A 6,000-nucleotide genomic window follows, 5' to 3' on the forward strand; every position below is an offset into this window, starting at 1 on the left:
TAGTGGGATGAGGAGGTAAATAGGGCTAGTCCCGTGTGTACAGGCTGCTAGTCGGTATGCTCGTCTGGCTGTTCCCTGTGCCTGATCTGTGCAGTCTCCTGTTTTCACACTAAACTCTATTTCTAGCTCTTTTACTGGGTAATAGGACTCCCTGTTCTGTGTGTGTGTGTACAGGATGTAAGTGCCAGCAGCAAGAGTCACACCTCAGGTCACAGCAACCCATGCAAGAGAGGAGGACGGAATTACATCATTCATACCATCTGTGTTTGCTTGAATGTTTGTGTCTATGCTGATGTGTGTGGTTGGCCATGTGCATATTTACATATATATATATATATTTGTGTACACATGCTTATTGTGTGTGCCTATTAGGAATATGTGCTCAGACTTGTCACTGACTAGACTTGGGGAAATGGAGCCATGGCAGCCTCTCTTCTATTGGGCTACATGGTTCAGCAGCTCCTAAAAGAATCATCTAAATCACCAGTGTGCTAGAAAATCCTTGATCTGTGCAAAAGTAAGAATTATTATTAGATAATTATTATTTCTTTGTTAGCAGTAAATTCCAGAATCAAGAGAAGTAAATGCTCCTATCCCAGGGGTATTAATTAGTACTATCCAATATACATAATTACAAAAAAAAAAAAAGAAAAAGGGAAGAGCACATGAGTGAGAAATCTATAGAATTTTATTTTAGGATAGAAACATAAAGGTGTGCGTCATTTAGCAACATTCAGAAAACCTGTTCTACTCAAAGAATATAATCTTCTATTTAGTAACAATGGATAGAATCAGTTTAAAATAAATGTAAGTATAAATATAAATTGTTTGGAATCTAAGCATTTCAGGTATAAAAGGGTACACTGTAGAGAAAATAGAAGGAACTGGTTAGGGAAATCAGTTGAATAGCTGAATATGGAGAAAGCTTGTAAGTTTCTGTAATAAGTGAGAAGAACAATGTACAAGAACTCCCGACCTAACTGCAAAGGGGGTGACTTCAAACAGGACATTAGAAGTAGTATGCCAGCCAGCATATGAAGAGAAAGTTGTGTCTTAGAGGTTAGAAATAGCAAGGGTGGGGTGAGATTTGCCAACATTCAGATGAAATTAGATTGTGAAAAGAAATAATAGATAGTAAAAGGTCCATCACTTTTAAAGGTGTAAATAAATCCTGAAATGATGAAGTTGAGCTCTTTCTTTAGAGAGGATGGGGTGAAAAAAACTAGGCTCTCTCCCTCAAACTGAGTACTGTACTTTGTTTTCCCGATAATTGCTGTCTGGAGTAAAGGAAAAACAATGAAGGTGAATGAATGAATGAATGAATGAATGAATGAATGAATGAATGTATGTATACAAATTGATGTTACAGTTTTCATAGTGACAAAAGAGTGTGTTCAAGTCAGAGGAGTAAATCTCCATCTGAATGTAATGGAAAAAACATGGCATGAAATCTTAAAACATTTCTGTAAGTCAAAAGTGGTACTCTATTCCTGGAGATTGTCGGTACTAGTGTTTAAGAAATTAGAAGAGACATAGAAAATTTCAATTGCCTGAAGTAGTTGGTGATAGCATGCAACACTGAAATTCATGCAAAATTACAGAATGGCTGGGGTTGGAAGGGACCTCTCAAGATCGTCTAGTCAAACCCACCTGCTAAAGCAGGCTTATCTAGAGCAGGTTGCACAGGAATGTGTCCAGGTGAGTTTGAATGTCTCCAGAGAAGGAAACTCCACAACCTCTCTGGGCAGCCTGTTTCAGTGCTCTGCCACCCCCAAAGTAAAGAAGTTTCTCCTCATGTTTAGATAAACCTCCTGTGCTTCAGTCTGTGCCCGCTACCCCTCATCCTATCACTGAGCACCACTGAAAGGAGTCTGGTCCATCCTCTTGACATCACTCTTCAAATATGTGTAAGCATTGATAAGATCCACTCTCAGCCTTCTCCAGGCTGAACAGACCCAGCTCTCTCAGTCTCTCCTCATAAGAAAGGTGCTCTAGGCCCCTAATCATCTTTGTAGCCCTCCGCTGGACTCCCTCCAGTAATTCCTTACTATGGAAGCCGTTTGATAAACTGCAGAATATAGGGATATGGGTAAGGTAGATATAGTCTATTTGTAAACAACTAGGAATAAGAAGATGGCAAAAAGTTTCCTGTTAAGGCAAGACATTGTTCTGGAGAAAAGTTAGGGGTAGCACTTCAAAAAGAGTAATCTTTGATTTTATTTTATTTAGCATTTTCAGTAGTGGTCTTGGCAAGTAAGTACAAATGAATTACATTTCAATAAGAAAGACTCTCAATCTACAGGATTGGAACAACATGCTAGCCAGATGAGGAATAAAATCACAGAACTGGGATGAAGTGTTAATGGAAAAAGCAAACCAAACTACTATACATTAGAGACTCAGCAACTGGGAATTCACAAAGGAAAAGAAAGAAAAATTCAGAACTATTAGATGATCATAGGATAACTCTGAGCTAGCCATGACATGAGTTTTGAGAAAGGAAAATGTATTCTCATCACATATCATCTGAGGCTACTATAGATATGGAATTTTGTTGATCTGGCTGTATCTCTGCTTACCTATTGGAGTCTGTTGCAGCAACACTTCCCAGTAGAAAGTGTGTTAGAATTAACAAATAGCTTTAGGGAGAGCTATTTCTTCTTTGGCATTAACCAGTGACTTGCAAACATTTAGATCAAGTAGCCAAATAGTAACTATGTGGCCAGCCATACACTAATTTGAAAAATAAGAACAAATGACAAGAATCAATTCCATCCACGGAATAATTTGTAGGAAGTGTGTAAACAGGACAAGCATGCATGCATACCTAAGGTGTGAATTTTAATAGAGATGTGCAAAAGAAGATCACTTGATGTGTTGCTTCTGGGTTTGACTTCATTGTTACTGTAACTTAGGGAATGTATGTATACTTCCTGAGTTCTTGGTCTATGTTCAGAGGCAGAGTAAGGTGAACTCCCATGGGCCTACTTTTCATTTCAATTTCACCTAAGCATTTAATGTGTCAAAAATATATGCCATAGATCATATAGTGGTATTAAATAGCTTATGGGAGCTTTCTGAAGCTCTTCTGCTAGGAAATACTTCATCACACTCTTGCTCACATATACATATGTGAGTATATACTTATGTAGAAGGTATATAAGACTTTCCATGAGCATTAGGACCTTCAGGAAGTTCCTAATGAAGATAAATCTCCTGGAGCTGACTTAGATTTTTTACCACTTTGCTTGGTAACAGTGATAAAAATGGCCACGAGGGTTTGTAAAAGTGGATCTGATTTAAAAGACATCTTACCAATTAAGAAATATATTATGTGGAGAACTGTTGTGTGGTTTAGCCCAGGTAGGCAGCTCAGCCCCACACAGCTGCTCACTCGCAAACCCTGGCAGTGGGATAAGTAAGAGAATTGAAAGGGTAAAATTGTGGGAACTCAAGGATTGCAATAAAAAATGGTTTAATAAGTAAAGCAAAAGCTGCATGCACAAGCAAAGTAAACCAAGGAATTAATTCACTGTGTCCCCTCAGCAGGCAGGTGTTCAGCCATCTCCAGGAAAACAGATCACCATTATGTGTAATGGTTACTTGGGAAGACAAACATCGTCACTCTGAATGTCCTCTCTTCATTCTTCTTTCCTCAACTTGTATTGCTGAGCACAAAGTAATAGGGTGTGTGATATCCCTTTGGTCAAGTGGGGTCAGTTGTCCCAACTGTGTCTCAATTTCTTGTGCACCCCCAGCCCACTTGCTGGTAGGGTGGGGTGAGAAGCAGAAAAGGCCCTGAGTCTGTGCAAGCACTGCTCAGTAGTAACACCTGTGTTATCAACACTGTTTTGATCACAAATCCAGACCACAGCACCATACAAGCTATTATGATGAAAATTAACTCTATCCCAGCCAGAAGCAGCACCAGAATATAACAGGATACAAGGACAAATGCACATAGGCCTTTTGAAATTTATATTCCTGAAACTAGGAAAATTGGTTGTACTGAGTATAAAAAAAACAGAACTCTGATTTCCGATCAACTTTTTTCTGCCTAAATAAATAGCCTGCCTTGTATGGACTTGCTTATATGACAGTTACCTACATTAGGTTCTTTTTGAATGTTCTAAAGTTCTAATGTTTTTGGAGTCTCTGCGGTGCAAGCCAATGTGCTGTTTCCTGGAGAACACAGATAATTCTATTACAACAAGTTTATTTATCATAGCTTGCCGTAAGTGTTTTTTTTTTTTTTTTTTTTTTTTTTTTAATCTTTTAGTATTAAACTAAGTACCAACACACACTTTAATAACAGTTGTTTTGGTTTTCTTAAGAGTGCATTTTAATGAATGTAAGACAATGAATGAAGAGTTCTTATGAGATTTTACCAGTTTTTAAAACAGATCTGGGCAAAACTTTTACCTAAGCATTAAAAAAATGACAGAAAAAACAATTGCCACATGTCACCAGCAGTGCAATGTAAGATATTGAACATTATTTTACAATTCCCATGATGAATATAGTAAGGGAAGTCCCTACTGGGTATCAAACCAGCCTTACTGATGCTGAAATGCAATGTTAGGAGTGCATCACAAGAACCCTTAGTTATCCCTCCTAATTAATTAATGTCCATCTGATCCCTCTGACACCATTCAGATGAAATAATTTTAGCTCCTTTAAATAAAATTATGCACAAAATAAAAATTACTATAGGCTTCCTACTAAGAAGAAACACTATTTTAAAGTGTTGATATTGGAAATACTGTTTCAGCAGAGGTTTTTTGAAAGCAAATAGATTAAGCTGTCTCTCCATGAACGTTGTTTCAATTACCTTACTTTCTTTCATTATTCTTTTATTACCATTATAGCTTGTTATGTATAGATATGCCTTTAAGTAAATTAACTAAATGAACACATTTTGTTCAATTGCTTGTATTTATGAGGTATAAAGTGTATGGCAGAAATAGTGACCCAAAAGTACTGTGATGGTGAAGAAGAACATTGAAAGAGAAATTGCAATGTCAGCAGTACTCAAATAGACTTTCTTATAAGTAAAACCATCACCAAGAAAATATATTTAAAATAGTGGTATATATCTACAGTCATTTACAAACCATTTGGGAGGGAATAATTATTTAAGTAAATTGTGATTAATTACTTGATTACTATAAAAATAATATGAATCTAAAAGCAAACAAGTCATTCTACATTCAGTAGATCAGTTTCTAATCTTCAGAACAGTGTTTCTCAGTATCCTCCTCTTAATGCTGGTTGCATATTTTCTTAAACTAGGATACTCAAGTTTTCAAGGCAGGGCCTATCAATGTTTCAGGTTGTACAACATTGTTAGACACTTGCAAAATGCACTGATGATAATGTATGACACTTGTGTCTCTACTATGATGTTTGATTTTTATGCACAAGTCCCCATTCTACATTAAGTTACAGTTTGTTTCAGCTGAAGGTAATGAAAGTTACGTGTGTGCAGGGGTACAGCCTGGCCCTTAGTTTCCTGACATCAGTAGAAACAGATGTGTTCTCCTTTTTTCCCCTTGGGGCTTCCAGCATTGTCTTAGTACGAAAGAGTCTGATTTTCTTAATGCTTTAATAGCAACCTGCTTGAGTTTTCTCATTTTCCATGATTAGCTTCATTGCTTGCTTATACACTTTCTAAACTTTGTAGGAATAAAGTCCCATAGTAGCATTTTTCTGTGCTTAAAAATACATTACTAACATTTTAATATAAAGCATCCTTTCAAGTGAGAAAAATAGCTTATAAGAATGTAATGCTGTTATAATGCGTATGTCATAAGTGGAGAAATTAAGATTGTAATAGCATTCTCAATTCTGACATTAGACATAGTATTTTCTGAGTGTTTGACTTGTCCACCTTAGGTTTTTCATGTTTTTACATGTAGTATGTGGAATCTGTTTTTTTTTTTTTTTTTTTTTTTAAATAGTCATGTGATAATTCTGATACCTAGATAGGTCTTCAGTATG

Source organism: Patagioenas fasciata, chromosome 2 (assembly GCF_037038585.1).
Source record: "Patagioenas fasciata isolate bPatFas1 chromosome 2, bPatFas1.hap1, whole genome shotgun sequence".
Taxonomy (NCBI): Eukaryota; Metazoa; Chordata; class Aves; order Columbiformes; family Columbidae; genus Patagioenas; species Patagioenas fasciata.